Below are 18,697 nucleotides of genomic sequence, written 5' to 3'. Positions count from 1 at the left end.
CATAGTACTGGCACAGAAGCCCCTGGAGGTCTGCTCTCTCTGGGGGTATGAAACCTCGGCAGGCACCGCCCGTGGTCCTTGTTTCAGCCAGAGGACCCTATGCCTGTAGGTCATACCCATGTCAAGGAGCCGAGCCATTGGTATTCCTAGAAGACCTGTTCTAATAACCCCCAAGCAAATCCCTACCTCCTAAGGCTGCCCCGACCCCCGCACTGCCCAGGGAGAACCTGGCTAGTGGCTGGTGTGGCCCTCCTCACTGCTTAGGGGCACCTTCACTGCCTGGTACCTCCTGGCTACCCATTATGAGTGGGAAGACCATTCCCTTCTACTGCCCAGACAGCAGAAGAACCCAACCCCATGGACAGTCTGGCTCTAGCTTTTGGCCTCATCGTCCACTTTATGACTTCTAACCAACTACCCATTTTTACATTCCTTCCTGTCTCTGAATGAAGAGTTATTACAGAGACCTCCAAATCAAATATCTGTGAAAAGAGGTGATACATTGGGATAATAAGTCAGCAAGTGAATGCTTGTTGAATCCTAGCTGACCTCAAACTCGCAGAGCTCCACCTACCTCTGCCTCCCTTGCACCAGGATTAAAGAGTGCACCACTGTGTCTGGCTCAGACTTACACCTTTAGGGGCTCAGAGAAACAGGATTTTTGTATAAAATAACAGAAAACATTCAAATAAATGGGATTTGCGTGTAGTTCTACCGATTTCAAAATTGAGTCCCCAATTTTGTTTTTTCGAAAACACTTCATCTGAGTGTTCCCATTCTGGGCAAGCCCACGTGAATAAGGTTTTCTAGCCCTTTCCTATGCCCACAGGTCCAGACTAAGGTCCCCAAAAAGACAGAGAAGGACCTCACAGCTGGAGCAGAGAGGGACTTGGGAGGGGCCTTGGGACTGGGACCATTTGACCTGGAAGTGGGAAGGTAGAGATTTTTCCCAGGTAGCCTTTGCCCTCCACCTTGGACACTGACGTTGTGCCCTGTGGTTTCCCCAAGACTTCCCAGAACATTCACTAACTGTGATGACTCACAGGCATCTTGGTGGTGGTGGGGTGTCACACGTCCTCTTCCTGAGCCCCATGAATCCTTCACTCAGGTCAGTTGTGCAGAGGTGACAAGCCACCTGGAGTCTCTGAGACTCAGCAAGCCAAGTTACCCAGGACACCTAAGGGGTGGAGACCACAAACGTGTCAGCATGGTAGACCCCACCTCACGGCCGCGGTCTCCTGGCAGAAAAGAACAAGACTCACACCTCAACACAGCTCATGGTCCAGAAGACCAAGACTTTCTTATCAGGACCGCCAGCCCGCAAATAATGACACAGAGTCTTCTAATTAATTATGAAAGCTTGGCCTTAGCTTAGGCTTACCCCCAACTAGGTCTTATGACTTAAATTAATCTGCTTATATTGATCTACATTCTGCCATGTGGTTTGTTCACCTCTTCTTTATTTCTGTATGGCCAACTTGTTCTGCGTCTCCTGCCATCTCTCTGCCTGTCTTCTTCCCAGAGTTCTCTCTCTCTCCCCCAGAAATCCCACCTATTCTCTCCTGCCTAGCTATTGGCCGTTCAACTTTTTAGTAAACCAGTCATAGGGACACATCTTCACACCGTGTAAAAAAATATTCCACAACAGGAAATGTTCTGCCGGGCACCAGCAGTCCTTGGAAGCGATCATTTCTTCCACGGAATATGTCACAGGCGGAAAGTGGGCTAGGAGAGTTAGGACACAGCCCTCTACCCAGATCCCATGGGAAAGGCACTAAATTTCCCTGCAATCCAGACCCCAGGGATATCCTGAGGACTCCTCTGAGGTGGCTGGAAGCAGGACTAAGAGTGTGGCTAGAAGTTCTGAGGGGTACCCAAGGACCTCCAAGTACATGCACCTCGGATGCAAGTGGCATCCCTCAGACACAGTCACAGAGTGAGGATGGCAGGCACTTGTGTAAAGATACAAAATGGTTAGGAAGCCTGAGACCAGGACAGGGATTCTGCCATCTCAGGGTATGTGGGGAAGGGATAGGATTGGAGAATGGTGCCCTTTGCCTCTGCCGCCCAGAGAAATGAAAGCCGTTCATTGAAGGAGTGGGCCCTGGGGACTCGGCAGCTCAGCAACTCACAGGGAGGGACTTCTACCCTCGAGCCCAGCTGCCCCCATCATAAAGGCCTTTAAGAATGGCTTCAAATCACAGAAGGCCACCCTCAAACAGGACAGCTCCTTAAAAGTCCTCAGCTGGTCTCACTACCTGTAGGAAAGGACCATCTGCAACCACAAGCTGTCAGATAGGTACTGGTAGTCACCTGGACTCAGAAAATTCCCTGAGACAGGGACAGAGCCAAGATGGGAGCCACCCTGCACTTCCTGTCCAGAACCCTGCATCTTCTTCCCAGCTTCTGGGGGCCCCGGAAGTCAGGGCAGCTGTGGGGGCTCACACAGGAATGGGAAGCAGAGGCAAACGTCATGATGCAGCTACCCTTTCCCGCTGCCCAACCTCTGAGCGCCGACGTTTTCCCACTGGAGAAGCACAAATCTGCCCGCCTCGCCAGAGACTGGTTCCCTCCCCTCAGCTCATGCCCTCATTTAAAATGAAGCCAAATGCTTTTCCTAACCAGCCTCACTAGTTTCCTGTCCTGGCAGCTGCCAAAACTCAGGCCGTGTGGGGCTTCCTGTCACTTCCCTTGTGGGCCACATACCAATGGGGTAGGCACAGAGTGGGGTCAACTCCAGGGACCCTGCACCAGCCCGGGCCAGCCACGGTAGCACAAATAGTTTAATTATTAATTCTTTCCCCGTGGCAGCCAGACTCCCACACAGACTCGTGAGATCCTAACCCCTTCATCTCATTCAACATAACTCGGCCGCCCACAGGGTGAGAGGACCAGCGTGCTTGGGTTCTGAATCACAACTTCATGTAGTTTTTCGATCCTTCCGGGCCTTCTTTGTCAGGAAAATCATGCTTGCTTTGTCTGTCGATTCCCTTTGGAGGCCATGTTGCTACTTGGATGTCTCTGATCGCCCTCCTCTAGCCCCCACCTCCCTCTGTCACCCTTGAGTCACTGGGGCCTTCTCTGTATCATGACCCTGAACAGAGCAGTGTTGAGCTCCCAACCCTGATGGTCTCTAAAACACTCCCCTCCCTTGAGTGCTTAAGGAAATTGATGATTCTCTCGCCTCCTCTGGGTACCACTGTGCCACAGGAATAATCATGCCCTTCATCCTCACGTGTCCCTTGATGAGCTAACACCTTAAACCACTCCTGTACCTTTGCTGTTTTATTTTCAATGCTCCCTATCACGCAAGTGACATCAAAGTTCAAGTCTCTCGTTGTCTTTAACACCAGTGGCCTCTGGCTCCAGTATCTGTCCCATTCTGGTCGTTCTGAAGGTCCCAGCAAGCAGAAGGTACGTTACCCCTACCCCCACCTCCCTGATCATGGTTTCTCCCTCCATCAGTGACCCCACTTCTCAGGCACAGCCTTGGCTGTGAGAGCCACCCCTCCCTCCTGAAGATCCCCCTTGGCCTCATGCTCTCCTTCCAAGCCCAGAGAGTATACTACACTCCCCACATGGCCCTGCAGCTGGATGGACACAGCATCTTCCTGCCATCTGCAGCATTCCATACGCAGGAAAGGCAAGCCCGGGCCTCTGTGGGTCTGCTTGCTTGGCTGCTGTAAATAGGAAACAACAGGAACCAACTTCTTCACATCTCTGTGCTCAAACTGCTAGGCTGGGATGTCCTGGGGCTGTGCTCACTCTGAAAACTCAGGAGAGGGCCCTTCATTACCCCTTCTCATCTCTAAGTGGGCCAACAGTCCTTGGCTTGTCAATATGACATTCCAAACTCTGTAACCATCTTTGTGTGGTATGATCTGTGTGTGTCCATGTCCCTCCTTCCTATAACGACACTAGTCACTGGATTATGGCCCAGGCATAAAATCTCATTCTATCTTCATGACTTTATTTGGATACAGAGGATATATATTTATTTGGATATATCTGTATCCAAATAAAGTCATGTTTTCAAAGGCAGAAGATTAAGACTTGAATGTGAATGTGACCACTGGAGGAATATGATTGTACCATGTCTCCAGCTGTGCACCTTGGACACACAGCTGGATCCACCAGGTCTAGGCTCTCTAACCTGAACACTGAGGCTCTGAAGAGGCAGTAGAAGCAGCCGGTGGGAACTGGGACAGCACCCAGGACAGACTTCTTCCTCGTGTTGTACTCTTGCAGGTGGGACACGAAACATAGCTGCTGCGTTCTCCCCTCCCTTCCTCCTCCCGCCCATTCTCTCCCCTTTCTCTCTCCCTCGCTTTTCCCCTCACCTTTACCACTGCCCCAATCCTGAAAACATACCACACTGAGGTGACAACATGAGGCCAAATCCTGGCCTATGCTAACTTCTAGTTTTTCTTTGGGAAGGTGGGGACAGAGGCAAATGTTTGGTGGCTTCCTATAGCACTTTCCACCTTGCTTTTTGAGACAGGGGCGGTCTGTTCAGGAACCAGGAACTCACTGACTGACGACTGGCCAGAAGCCTGTCTCTGCCTCCCTCATGCTGGGATCACAAGTGTGCACCGGACGTTTTACGTGGGTGTTGGGGATCTGAACTTAGGCCCTCATGCTAGTCCAGCCAACAATTCACTCATTGAGCCCCCTGCCCAGGTCCTAAGGAATCACCGCATATATGCTACTTTGTAACATACACCGATTCTCATGAACCTTATCAATTGTTCTAAAGCAATGAAACCTCTGTGGGAAGTTTTTGTGGAGCCCAGGACAACAGAGTACTCCAGTCCTGAGGCCTGAGTACCAAGCCCCATCACTGCAACCCCTTGCATGCCATGCCACCTCTATGGTTCAGTGTCTCCTCTACGAGGGAAGAACACAGCTCTGGGGGTGAGCCTCTAGAGAAAGGCCACAGCAGACTCAGGGCTATTGTGTGTTCATTCCCATCAAGTCTCCTGACTTCCCCTGTTTCATGCAATGTAAATAGAAGTAATAGAGGCAATTTAAGCCAAACTTGTTTACATTGTTCAAAACTGAAGACCCATAGAATGTCATGGCAGGAGATGTCAAGGCCAGAAGCGCTCCCTTCTAGGCTGGGGGTTTGGTTCAGTCAACAAGGGGTTGTTTGCTCAGCTTTATCGGAGACCTCCAAGGCTCCATAAAGCCTAGAGTTCAGCTCTCCACCCTGAGAAGGCAGAGATCAAGGGTCTCTTTGAGGATCAATTGCTCAGAGCACAGAGGGGCTCATATAGGCGGTGTGGAATTAAACAGAAAACACGGCCAGTGTCTGCCATCCTGTGTGTCTGCCATCCTGTCCTGGACCCCTGACTCCCCCACACTCAATTCCAATGAGTCCTCAGACCTGACAGCAAAGGCTCGCTAATATGAAGTAACAGAGCTGGGAAATGCCACCAGAGGCCACGGCTTTGACGTGCACTCTCTGAAAGACTAGGACAGGTTCTAAAGGAGCAATGCTAGAGATGGCCGGGTGTCCCTCCAGCCGGTGTCCCCCGATTCTCCCCGATAAGGATAGGAAAATGTCATCATTTTATACCATGTACATATTAATAATATGTTGTATGGTATACCCTCTGTATACATATGCAATATAATATGACACACTGTATATATAGTGATCTTTAAGATTTATTTTTTATTTAAGTGTGTGTGTGTGTGTGTGTGCGCGCACGCGCGCGCGCGCAAGCACGTGCATGCGCACACGTGCAAGCACACATGCATGGAGGTGGTCCCAGAGGCCAGAAGAGGCCATCAGCTCTCCTGGAGCTGGAGATAAGAGGCCACTGTGAAGGCAGGGAAAGGATACTGAGGAGTAAACTTTGGTCCGCTGAAAGATCAGCAAGTGCTCTTCATCACTGAGCCATCTCTCGAGCCCTTGTGTGTGTGGAATTTATGGGTGTGGGTATGTAATCTATGTGTATGTAATCTGTGGGTATGGGTGTGTATTCTATGTGTGTGAGTAATATATGGATGTGTATGTGTAATCAATGGGTATGTGTGTGTGTGTAATCTGTGTGTGTGTGTGTGTGTGTGTAATCTATGGGTGTGTACATGTAATCTATGGGTATGTGTGTGTAATCCATGTATGTGTATATAATCTATGTGTGTGTAATCTATGTGTGTGTAATCTGTGTGTGTATGTAATCAATCCCAAAAGAAAGAGGAGCCAGACAGGAGCCCCCCCTTCCCTCTTCCCCCACAACACACATGGCAGTCAGAATGCTGAGGAGGTGACCTTCGTCTTTAGAGAATGCTCTTTCCTACCATTTCTGTGTCCCTGTTCCTTGGTTACCAGATCCTTAGCTCACCCCAAAGGGTACCACATAGAACTGTGTAACCAAACAATTATGAAAACCGGAAGAGACAGACAACACTGGCGCCGCTGCTGATCTGCACTTCACTGAACTCTAGACCTCTGCTTCCCCTTATCAGGAGACATAGGATCCAGGGGGTTGGTGGCCCAGTGGTTAACGTCCTTGGCACAAAGCAAGCCCTAGAACCCATGTAGACGCTGGGCAGGAGTGACAGTCTGTCCGTAATTCCAGCCTCAGAAGGCAGAGACAGGGGCCACCCAGAACAAACCGGTCAGCCAGATTATCCAAACGGGCAAGCTCAGTGCTCATTTGAGCATCCTTGGCTCACTGGATAAAGGAGATGGACAGTGAGACTGATCCCTAAACCATCTCAGATCTCCACAAGCACGAACACATACATGCAGCTTCTTGTACGTGGATCTCCACACACATGCATGCACATACTTGCAACAACAGATACACAGACATGGGAAAAGACAAAAAAAGATAAACAAACATCAAACAAGATTTAAAGGTTGGACTGATTAGTGTCCATGTTTCAGGCGGGAGAGGGGGGTGGGGGTATGTTTTCATTGCTTCTTCCCCTTGACACAAAATCTCCTTCTGTTCTTGCAGAGTTTAAATTAGGACAATTTGTGGTGTAAGCGTGTATGTTTAAAACAGGAGTTTCCTTTTCCTCAACACAAAATAAGACTGAAGTGTATAACAGGGCCCATGATGCTTCAAGACGGAACCCATTGGCCAAGCACAATGCCCCACAAAGACAACACAACAGTCAGCTTTTCTCCCTTAGAGCGGCTTACTGGCATGCTTTTAACCGGTGTTCCCCAAACCTGCTTCTGAAAACCGCAGGAAAACGAAACAGTATTTTGAAAGCATAAGATACAGGAAACCTAGCCTTGCTGCTTTAACTATGGGAGCTGGGGAGGTCCAAGAAAGCAGGGGACCTGGAGAAACATCGCTGCATTTCTGCACACTGGTCTCCTGGCTCGCTCAGTTCCAGCTCTTTGCGGCTCCAGTGGACCAGATTTTCTTGATTAATAACAAAAGGTTTGGTTGGGATCAGGGCTGTTTCCCACCGTCTCTATGCAAGCCCGGCAGCACTCACTGGGTCTATTAACATTTCAAGGCGCCTCTTCTCTAGGGTGGCCAAAAAAGCCCCTCTGGGGGGGGGGGCTAAATCGAGTTCGCCCCCCTTGGGACATCTTTTCTAACTTTTAAAGCAGAAAAAAAAATCCCTGAATAATGCCGGTGTGCCCTTTGAGTTACACTCCTGGCCCTTGGGGCGCAGCCCCAGCCCACACCTGTAAGCTTTTCTTCCTTTCTAAACAGGGAGCGAATTCAGAAATTTCATTGAACTTAAGAAGCGACTCTGACTGTGTCATTTAGATTTTAATTGTCTTTTTCATGATTTCTTAATGACGTTCTCAATTGCGGCTACACCTCACAAAACTGGGTCTTCTAGACCTCCACAGCAACAAATTTTTAACTTTTGTGACCTCTTATGCTATTGCACTTCTCATTCTCGCCCTCCCCACAATGCACACACACACACACACACACACACACACACACACACGCTGATCTTGCTTTCTTTCCTGAGCGAGGAAATCAAAGCAATTCAGTTAGGCCGCTGAAATACGTACACAGACACAGAAGAAACAGGCAAATGGCAGACGGGAAAGAAAAGAGCAGACCTGTGGCTGTCAGGGCCCCTCCCACCATCTGTGCCAAGGCTCGGGGCTCCTTACATTGGTCATCCCCGAACAAAGCTGAAGGCAGATTCCAGCCGGTCCCCTTTCACTATTCACTGAGGGGCCCAACCACTCCACATGCAATTCAGCCCCTGCTGTGTTAAATCAGCGGCTTCTTGGGGATTGACATGGTAATAAAGTCACGGTCAGCTGAAAAGCCCCCCCCCCGAGGTATGCCCTTCCTGACAAACCCACCCTTTCACCCCCATGGAGGCCTGGAAATTATCTCATAACATGGCAACATCTGTGCACAGGATCTCCAACCCTGGAGCCTAGCCTGCTTATTCCCGGGGCTGTGCCTCCCACACCAGCTCGTGTGGACCGAGGCCAGGCCCCAGCACTCCTGGGGATGTAGCTCACTAGTCCTGCAGCCTGTTCCTCTTGCTCCTTCCCAAAGCCTTTGTGTCCTCCCCGTGGGGTCCTTGCCCTGAGTGCCAATGCTACATCATCGGGACCTTTCCCCTACTTGTTTGCAGATGTTAGAGGTGCAAGAGGCAGAGATAGCTTACTTCCTATACACTTGCTAACAGAAAATCATATCATTACCGCAGCAAGGAAAGCCAAGGCAAGAAAAGAAAAAAAGGTGGGAGGGGGTAGCTAACGAATTTTCCTCAGACTCGAGCAAATAGCATTTGCCCAACCAATAAGTAAGTGTAATTGAACTTAATGTAGCTGGCCCAGGTCCGTAAAACGCTTCTTGGGAAAGCGGTAGGACCAGCAGGGCCTCTGGGCTAGCATGACCTACACGTCGTCTGTGGGCTCTATCCAATATGGCGATGTCGTTTAATTTTGTTTGACATTCACGAACTCTTGGTGGAGGAAAGATGGAGATTTCTGGGTTTCATCTGCCGTGCCGTCCCCTGATTCTGCACGTGGGAAGGAGGGGGGATAAATGTCACATTGGGGTATAAACAACTGTGGATCCTCCTACGAAGGGGGCTGCTTCGGGTGGGGAGGCTTGAGTCAGGCTCCTGCACTGGGCATCTCCAGGGCATCCCTAAGGACAGAGATAGGGGGTGTACAAGACAAGTTCTGTTCTGTTTTGTTAGCATTTTAAAATTGCGTTTGTTTATTTATTTATTTATTAGTGCATGGACAGCGGTGGCACACATGCCAGAGGGCAGAGGACAAACATACAGTCATCAGTGCTTGTCTGCCCTGAGACGCACGGGCTGAACTCTGATCAGTAGGCTTGCAAGCCCCTGAACCATGTTGCTGCCGCGCCCCCTTTGTTGCCTTTCCTTACTATGGTTTGTATAAAATGTGCTTGCCTGGGCATTCTTAGCCAGCAACAGAATGTATACAGTGTTTCTTCCCAAAGGGGTCCAAGAAGCTGGTATGGTTTAAACTTGAGAAGCTCCCAGGGGTCTGTTTTTAGACACTTGGTCCCTAGCTGCTGAAATTATTGGGGGAATTTAAAGATTCCTTAAGAAGTAGCTACTCCCAGAAGGAAGCAAGACATTCAGGATGGGCCTTGGGTATGGATTGGCCCCGATTCTGGCCAATCTCTCTCCACTTCCTTGTCAGTCTCTTGTAACAAGAAGCTGCCTCGTGGTCCTTGCTACGGGGAGCGCCCCTGCCACCACACCTGTCCCAAAACTAGCCCCTCAAACCATGAGCCAAAATATGCTCTTACTCCCTTAAGTTGCTTCTATAAGGTATCTCCTAAAGAAATAGGAAATACAGAAGTCATGCCTGTACTGCGGGGGAATAGGGACAAGGCCACGGTGACGCCGTCTTTGCTGGAGACTCCCTTTCCTCACTCAGAATGACTCCAGAGACTTCCTGGTGTATCACACCCATGCCTGTGCTCGCTTGCCCTTCTCCATCAGGGTGGACAGGCCACCATCACCCTGAGCTTCTCTCTGTCCACTCCTGTCTACAGAACCTGGGATCCCAGACTCTGAGGTCTCATGGCCTCACCCCTGCCCTGTCTGCCTGAGTCCTCCTCCATGGAGCTGTGGGTCAGGTATGAATCAAGCAATTTCGTTCTCTTAATTGAAGTCCCAACACCCAGTACCTCAGAGTATAACCTGATTTGAAGACAGCATTTACACAAGAGAAGTCAAGTTAAAGTGAGGTCCCCAGAGTGGCCCCAATCTACCTGACCTATATCCTTGTCAGAAAGGGGAATCTTGTCACAAATACGCTAGAGGGATAAAGCTGTGTGGGAAGACAGCCATCTACCCGCCAAAAAGAGAGGCCTGAACCAGTTCTTCCTCATGATCCTAGTGCAGCGACCATAGACACACTTGGTCTCCCTCCTCTGCCTCCAGAACCGCAGGGTAATACCTTCCCGATATCTAGCCAACACAGTCGGAGGTGTTTTTCAGTAGTAACTCCAGAAGGCTAATATAAATGCAAGGTCTGTAGGGCAAAGGGGTCTCTCCACCTGGCCTGGGCCCCAAAATCTCAGCCCCATCCCAGTAGCATAGCAGCTAAGACCACCCTGTTCAAAGGCATGGTCCCACCTCTAGGGCCTGAGCTGCCTTTCTCCTTGGTGCAGACAGAGAGGCAATAACCCCACTGCTATGCACACCTGGGACCCAGGATGCCCTTGCTAGAGAGGCGAGGGGAAATGACAGAGTGAGGACTGAGTCTCACAGGCCACCCACAGGATTTGGAGATGGCAGATGGTCCAAAGGTAGGAACAGGAAGGATGTGGACCAGAGCCTCCAGGGACCTTGTGAGTATCAGAAGAAGGCCCTTCTCACACCCTGCACCCCAAGGATAGTTGAAAGCATCGTGTCTGGAATAGCATCTTCATTCCTCAGTTTCCCCGACAATCTGTCTCCCCAGGCTTGTCACCTCATGAAAAGTTGTCTCTTCTCGCCTCATCCCACCCTAAGCCAAACACGTTCCTAAAGCCAAGGTTTCATTCTCCTCATTTGAGGAACGCCCATCACCTCTCCTGAAGCCCAGTTTGCAATAGCTAATCTGGGCACCAATGCCAAGTCCAGGAAGCTATTTACCCTTCAACAGGTGATGAGAGAAAGACTGAGTGTTCACAAGTCCCTTGGCAGTGGCTCCCTCATCACAGCATTTGGTAAATTTTAATTTTTTACATTTATGTTGAAGTGTGTGTGTATATGTAAGAGAGAGAGTCTATGTGTCTGTTTATATGTAATGCATGTATACCTGTGTGTGCACTGTACATATATGTGTCTGTGTGTGTCTCTGTGTTACACACGTATGGGTATGTTTGTGTGTGTAGGTGTATGTGCACACATATGTGTATGGGCATGCACATTATGTACACACACAAATCACTTGGAAAAACATTCCACAGCATCATCTCTCTTTCTCTGTTGGTGTCTACTCTAATCCTAGCACTCAGGGTCTCTGCCTGCCTCCTTATGCCTTCAACATCCCCACCTCAGGGCCTTTAGACCTTCTTGCTGGCCTCCTCTCCAAGCCTCTGAGGACAGGTATTTCACAGCAAACCCACTGGTCTCTTATTTCTCCAGAGGACCCAGATGTCTAGAAAATCTTTGGTGGAGGAACTGGGCAGTGGGGTGTCTTTAGTCTGCCCAAACCCTCTCCCTCCCTCCCCTACAGCCTCTGCTGTCCTGCCTTGCCCTTCCTCAATCTTCCAAACTTCCCGTTGGGGTAGCCACCTTTACACTCTTCCCCAGCCCACAAGGCCAATAGAGACCTGACCCATATATAATCCTTAATATCGCAGAAGGACCTATGGAAGTCCCCAGGACACACAAGAACAAAGGTCATGACACTCCTGTGGCCAGGGACTATTTTGTAGTTCCACGATTCATTAATACCATCAAAACCATCTTAGTACCTAAAAATTCCAGTTGTCTCTGGGGTTTTCTCTCTCTCTCTCATTTTTTTTTTTGTTGGTTTGCTTTGTTTTGCTTTTGCTTTGTTTTGTGGTGCTGGGAATCAAATGCAGAGTTTCACACACACACACACACACACACACACACACACACACACACACGAGGCAGATGTGATACTGAACTCTAGCCCAGACTAATAACTCAGCTCACTACATGATGACTTCTGACCATATCCATGTCCTAAGAAAACCAGGCAAAGTGTAGTAGAGTTTGCCTTGAACTGAGGGCTGTACAAGGTCAGGCATGGGGCTAGGGTCAAGGTGAGCTCAGTGGGCAGGAAGATGTGGGGTGTCCCAGTGAGGGAGTACATTTGAGTATGGCCTTGAAGGGGGAGTTCTTCCCTACAGAGAGTGAGAAGGTACATGCCCAGGAGACAGTCACCAAAGCCATGCAGAAAGCTGGCTGAGCCACTGAGCGCACCTTCCAAAGGAGTCTGACCTTTTACGCCAACACTGGCAGCTCCACGCAGAACCAGAGTGCGCTTTGAGGATGCCAAGGCCTTGAATGCAGACTCTAAGGTGCTGTCTAAAGTGATTAAGATAAACCACATTTTAATGAAATAGTGTAAGAAATCAGAACCAATGCACGCTGAACAATACTTTTACTGTTACGTGTATGGGTGTTTCAGCTGCCTGTACGCCTGTGCACCATATTCATGCAGTACCCACCGAAGTAAGAAGAGGGCGTTGGATCCCTTGGAACTGGAGTTAGAGATGGTCATGAGCTGCCAAGTGAGTGCTGGGAACTGAGCAGAGTCCTCTGGAAGGGTAACCAGTGCTCTGGACCACCGAGCCATCTCTAGCCCTGTGCATACAGTTTTTAAAGATAGGAACAACATTCATAGATTTGGCTTTCTGGTTAACCCTGACAAATGCAGCCTTTGAGTATTTTAAGGTCTGAGTTTTGATATCTTTGCTTGTTTCCCCCTTTGCTGTTCTGTTCGTGGTGATCTCCTTGGATTTATTTTGGGAGAAATGAGAGAAAAACAATATTCATGTTTTTGTCTCCGATCCTCCATGGGTTTGCTCCCCTCACCTCCCGTAAAATGAAAACATCTCAGCCAAACCCTCCAACTCGGGAGCTGGAAGCTTTCCTGCATGGAATCCTGCTCAGTGATGCCCTTTCCCTCTGTGACCTCAGGTCCAGCCCAAAGCCAGGCCACCGACTGAGCGCCAGCCTGGAAGGAGCCAGAGGATGCCCCTGCACCCTGGCAGGAAGCTGCAGTGCTCTCTGCCAGAAGCGGCCATGGTGAAGGGGTCAGGCTGTAGGGAAGCTGGACCTTACAGGCCTGAGTAACCCAGGCTGTGAGAGGAAGGTATGTGCGGATAAGTCTGGTCATTAGTGGCATTATTGCGGGTTTCTAAGGAAAGGGAGGGGGTAACCTGAATACTCTAGGGATTTAATTAAGCAGGCAGGCTGAGTAGCCCCTGGGAAAGTGCCAGCAGCGGGGCAATCGTACACTCTGTCCCCAGTTCAGCCTCCCTCCTGAACTCCCAACACTGTCCTGCATGGTCAGCATCAAGGTGCCTTCTCGGTCATTTTTAATAAAGCTTCTTCAATCTCACCGAAGAAGCTGCAAACTTATTGTCAGGGTTGAAGGCAGGTTTCCAAACATCCGCTAATGGTCAACGTGACTTCCAAAGCTCTTATAAAGTGAGCTAGCTCGGTCTGATATGCCTCGGGCAATCCCGCGACATAAGAGGAAGAGTTTCTCTGAGGTGAGAGAGGACCCTGGTTATCTGGAACCCAACAGCAGCTGCTATGGCTGGCCACACATACAAGCTGATCAGTTTTCAGTCACTCATGAACCCGAGCAAGCCAGAAACCCCAGGGTATCCATTCAAAACTCACAGATGCCCGCTGAAGCAGAATAGAAGATAAAAGCCCAGAGGAAAGGGAGCCTTCTTTCCCTGACCCCGAAATGGATCTAATGGTGGTCCAGGGGCTACAGTGAAAGACAGACAAACAGCACAGAGGGTGAGGCAAATGCTTTTATGGTATAGTAGAAAGCCAGCTAACTTTGGGGTCACAAAGTGACAAGGGAAGGCTGGAGCCTGTTTGCCATCTTCCTAAAGTCTGGTAGAACCCCAGAGTCTCCCCTGAAACAAAGGTTGGAGCTAATAGGTTGACCTGACCATCATGTCTCTCACACACTGTGATGCTGGGGTCCCTAGCTACTGCTTTTCTTTGCTTCCTCTGAGGCGCTCTATCCATAGGCTCTAAGGAGCCACAGTGAATCTGACGCTGTTACCCACCTGCCACAAACCAGCCACTCAACAGCTATGGGAAACACTCCTACCAGAGGGCAGGGTGGGGGCACGGCTCCAATCCCTCAGGAAGCCCCTTGACTGAAGCCCCCATCGTAATGCCTATGCAAATAGTTAGGCCAAGAGGGTGGGACTTGCCACAGCCTTATGTGCACACCCTCAATCTCTGTCCACTTGAACTGCCACTTCACACCCAAACAGGCAGGCAACAGTGCCAACCTCCAAAGGCCATTGTGAGGAAAATGCACAGGGGACACACCGTCATAGTGCCAGGCACACTCAACCACCATGACCGTAAACGCCCCCTGACACTGGCTCCTGAGACCCTTAGTTTCTGGTCCCATGCTTCCCAAGCTGGGCTAAGCCCCTCCCTGCTCTGGCCTTCCTGTCTCTCGAGATTTCCCCCCTGTGACAATGTACTTTTGTGTCATCTGCCTCCCTGATAAAGGTTCCTATGTTGCTGTCTGAGCAGTCAGTACGGCACTAATATTCAAATCGAACAGTGATTGAAGTGAGAATGTATGGATGCGTCCATCCCATGGTGCATGCTCGGCTGTTTGTTAGCAAGCCTCTTCATCTTTTTTAATAGACTTTTTTTTATTTTTAATGATGTGGAAGGGTGTGTGAGTGTGAAAGAGAGTGAGAGACTATGTGTATGAGAGAAAGGGAGATACTGTATATGTGGGTGTGAAAAAGAGACAGACTGTTGGGGGGGGCGGGTGTTTATATCCGTATGTCTGTGTGTGTCTGTGTATGTCTCTGCATGTGTCTGCACATGTGTGTGCACTTATTTGTGTGTGTCTCTGTGTGTGCATGTATGTGTCTGTGTGTGTCTATGTGTATCTGTATGTGTGTCTGCATGTGTCTGTGTGTGTGTGCACTTATCTGTGTGTGTCTATGTGCATCTCTGTGTGTGTGCATGTATGTGTCTGTGTGTGTCTAGGTGTATCTGTGCATGTGTAAGTCTCTGCGTGTATCTGTGCATGTGCGTGCACTCATCTGTGTATGTCTGTGTGTTTCTATGTGTATCTGTGTGTGTAAATCTGTGTGTGTCTGTGCATGTGTGCGTGCTCATCTGTGTGTGTGCTGTATGTGTCTGTGTGCATGTGTGTGTTGGTATGTGTGCATGGGTGTGTCTATGGTGGGCATGTGCATCTCAGCAGAGGCCAGAAGAGCGCCCTGGGACCCCTGGAGCTGCACTCATAGACGCTTGAGTTACTGGACACAGGTGCTGGAACCAAACTCGATTCTTCCGCAAGAGAAGAACAGTCTCCTAGAGGCTGGGCCATCTCTCCCACCCACAAAGACTCTTCATGAAGTGGTGACATTAACTCTAGTCTTGTGGCCTGTCCTCTAGGCTCAGGGGTCCTCTACATGGGATATCACTGGTGTCCACCTGTTCCGGCTCTTCCTTTCTCTACTTTTAACCGAAAGTAAACAAATCCTTACCAAACAGTTCTACTAACTGGGGACCAAGCGTTCAAACACATGAGCCTATGGGGTCATTCACAGCCTAACAACCACAGACCAAGAAAACAACAAGAACTTGATATCCTAGAAGAAAATCACTCTGGCCTCTGGTGGATCCCAGACCTCAGAAACATGCCATGTACCACATGCATGCTTGGTGCCCAGTGAGGCCAGAACAAGGTGTTGGATCTCCTGGAACTGGAGTTACAGATGGTTGGGAGCCACCATGTGGGTCCTGGGGATCAAACCCAGGTTCTCTGCAAGAGCAACCAGTCCCCAGTTTTATGTTATGTGTATGAGTGTTTCACCTACTTGCATGTATGTGTATCACATGTTTGCCTGGTGTTCAAGAGGCCAGAGAAGGGTACCAGATCTGAGTTCCAGATGGTTGTGAGCAGATATGTGGGTGCTGGGAACAGAAACTAAATCTCTGGAAGAGCAGCCACGCTCTTAACCACTGAGCCATCTCTCCCAGTCCCATGGTGCTCTTCTTTGCCCTCACGAATGCCCTGCTTTGGAGAATACCTTGGTTTCGTGATTCCTGTACCATCACCTGGAATGTGGCTTCTGTATTTGGGGGGGGATCCTTTGCTCCCTCCTTTACCCCCAGGGGTACACATCTCACCTGGGGACCAGAGTGTCTGAGGGACAGGAGAAGGGCAGAGACAGCCAACCAACAACCACATTCCCCAAACCTGGAGCCACCCCCAGGCAGAGTGCCACCACCAGCAGCAGCACGTGACCTCAGTCTAACCTTTCATCACTCCAGACTGTGGTTTCTCAACTGATTTTGGAAAGAACACAAAATGACCTTAGGGCTCTATTTTTGGGCAATATTTTACGCTTATGGACACGACAAATTAAACAGTCTAGTCTGATTAAAAACCAATGCCACCTTCAAACTACAAGTTACTTCTTCACTTGGGTTCTGCTCACTGCTAGTGCCAGTAAGGTCTCCTGCTATCTCCCAACCCCACCTGGTACCAACTCCAGGCCTCAGGCTCCCTCTCCCACAGGCTAGCCAAAGCCTTGTCCTCTGTAGGTTTGTTGACATGGTTTTCAGCCAGTCTGATGACCTTTTCTCATCTAAGTGTGCTTTTGGACACAAGGTCATACCCAGAATACAGGGTGAATGTGAAGCAGGAAGCTGATGGAGGAGCAGAAAGGCATGTTTTGTCTTTGTCTCTCCCCCTCCCCCGCCCCCATTCCTGTCCCCACAGGGCCCAGCAGCTGCCAGGTGGTGTCGCTGGATCTCATCAGGCCAGTTTGATGGCAGTGACTCAGCCAGACTGGCCCTGAAAATGGGCACTTCTGAGGAGCCCTTGGGTGAAGCCCTTGGCCACAGAGAATTAACGACTGTCCACCTGCGTCCAGAAGAGTACAGAAAACTGGTCTTCTGGCCCCAGATCCTGCTCCACCTGCCACATATATGCCAGAAGGCCACTGACCTGGGCCACAAGTCTCCCTGCAGAAGGAGCACAAGTTACACTCTAAGCAGTAGCCAGGACTGCACAGGCTGGCTCTGCAGCTGGAAGTAGGGAGTAGATCCATGGCAGAGGACCAGAGGGGTGGCCAAAGGAACCGGCCTATGAGACATGAGAGGTGAGGAGGCGTCAGCCACACAGTGAGGTGGAGCATGAAGGGCAAGCAAAGAAGGGGAATGATGGGTCTGCACTGACACCCACTGTCGGTCCCTTCTTAGAGTTCTGCTGCTGTGCCAGGACCAAGGCGACCACTAAAGAGGAAAGCATTTCACTGGGGCTGGCTTTCAGTTTGGGAGGTTTGGTTCAATATCTTCACTGCAGGGAACATGGCAGGCATGGAGACAGACACTGGAGCAGCAATTGAGACCTTTATCCTGATCTGTAGGCAAAGAGAGAGGGAGTAGGGCTTGGCATGGGCTATTGAAACCTTAAAGCAGACACCCAGTAGCACACTTCCTCCAACTAGGCCACACTCCTTAATCCTTCTAATCCTTTCCAATAGTGCTACTCCTTGGTGGCTAAGCATTCAAACGTATGAGCCTATGGGGGCATTCTTACTCCAACCACCACAGTTCATTAGAAAACAATAGTATTATGGACACACAGAGGAAGAATCAGGGAGAACCTTCAGCTAGCTGAGTAAGTCAAAGAGTCTAGGGTGTCCGCCATCAGTCATCAGTCATAGGAACTGACAGGGATGACATCTGTCAGAACAGAAGTGATGGTCCCAGGGAAAAGGCTGTGGTCAGGATCAGGGATGACTTTAATGTCTTTAGTCTTAAAGCCGGGGACAAAATTAAATGACAAGAAACTATGACCATGTGGACTTAACCAGCCTTTCTGGAACGGGGCACAGCTCAGCGGCAGATAGCTTGCCTAGCATACACAAGGATCTGGCTTAGATGCCCAGTACTGCAAAACAAAGCAAAGAAACCTCAGTGGCTAATTTTCTATTGACCCTGTAGGTCATCTATTGAGACTCAGTGGCGTATATGTGACTCTGGTGTCTACCTCTGCATGGGTCCCATCCACATCCTTCAGCTTTCTAGACTTGGGGTTCCATGCATGACCATGCTGGAACACACAGACATGCTCAGTGCTGTAGCAATACTTCCTTGTGGGGATTACCACCTCACAAATAAAGACACGGAGACTTATTGTGAGTTATGAATGCTTGGCATTAGCTTAGGCTTTTTCCTAACTACTTCTTCTAACTTAAATTAACCCATATTTTTAAATCCACATTCTGACACTTAGCCTATTACCTCATCTCCATTCTGTCCATCCCGATTCCTCCAATCTAGTTGGCAACTCCACCTTTCTTCCTCCCAGAGTTCTCTCTCTGCCCAAAAGTCCCACCTATATTCTCCTGCCTAGCTCTTTGCCATTCAGCTTTTTTTAAATTTAATTTTATTTTTTATTAAAAATTTCTGCCTCCTCCCCGCCTCCCTTTTCCCTCGCCCTCCCGCCCAACCCACACCCCGGCCCCCCCCCCCCCCCCCTCCCCCC

General features: G+C 49.7%; 1 long non-coding RNA gene across 1 annotated transcript in view; it reads right to left on the bottom strand.

Moving 5' to 3' along the window:
- The window catches only part of LOC126501356 (uncharacterized), a 48,589-nt gene that overhangs the window by 9,010 nt on the left and 20,882 nt on the right, over nt 1-18,697 (bottom strand). The window contains exon 4 of the long non-coding RNA XR_007591649.1: nt 1,044-1,177. This is a non-coding gene — a long non-coding RNA (uncharacterized lncRNA). The remainder of the gene's footprint in view (nt 1-1,043; nt 1,178-18,697) is intronic.

Source organism: Alexandromys fortis, unplaced genomic scaffold, assembly GCF_014885135.2.
Source record: "Alexandromys fortis isolate MF-2015 unplaced genomic scaffold, M_Fortis_MF-2015_v1.1 scaffold_30, whole genome shotgun sequence".
Lineage (NCBI taxonomy): Eukaryota > Metazoa > Chordata > Mammalia > Rodentia > Cricetidae > Alexandromys > Alexandromys fortis.
Note: the sequence above shows the minus strand (reverse complement) of the source record. Positions and strands in the feature narration are given on the sequence as shown.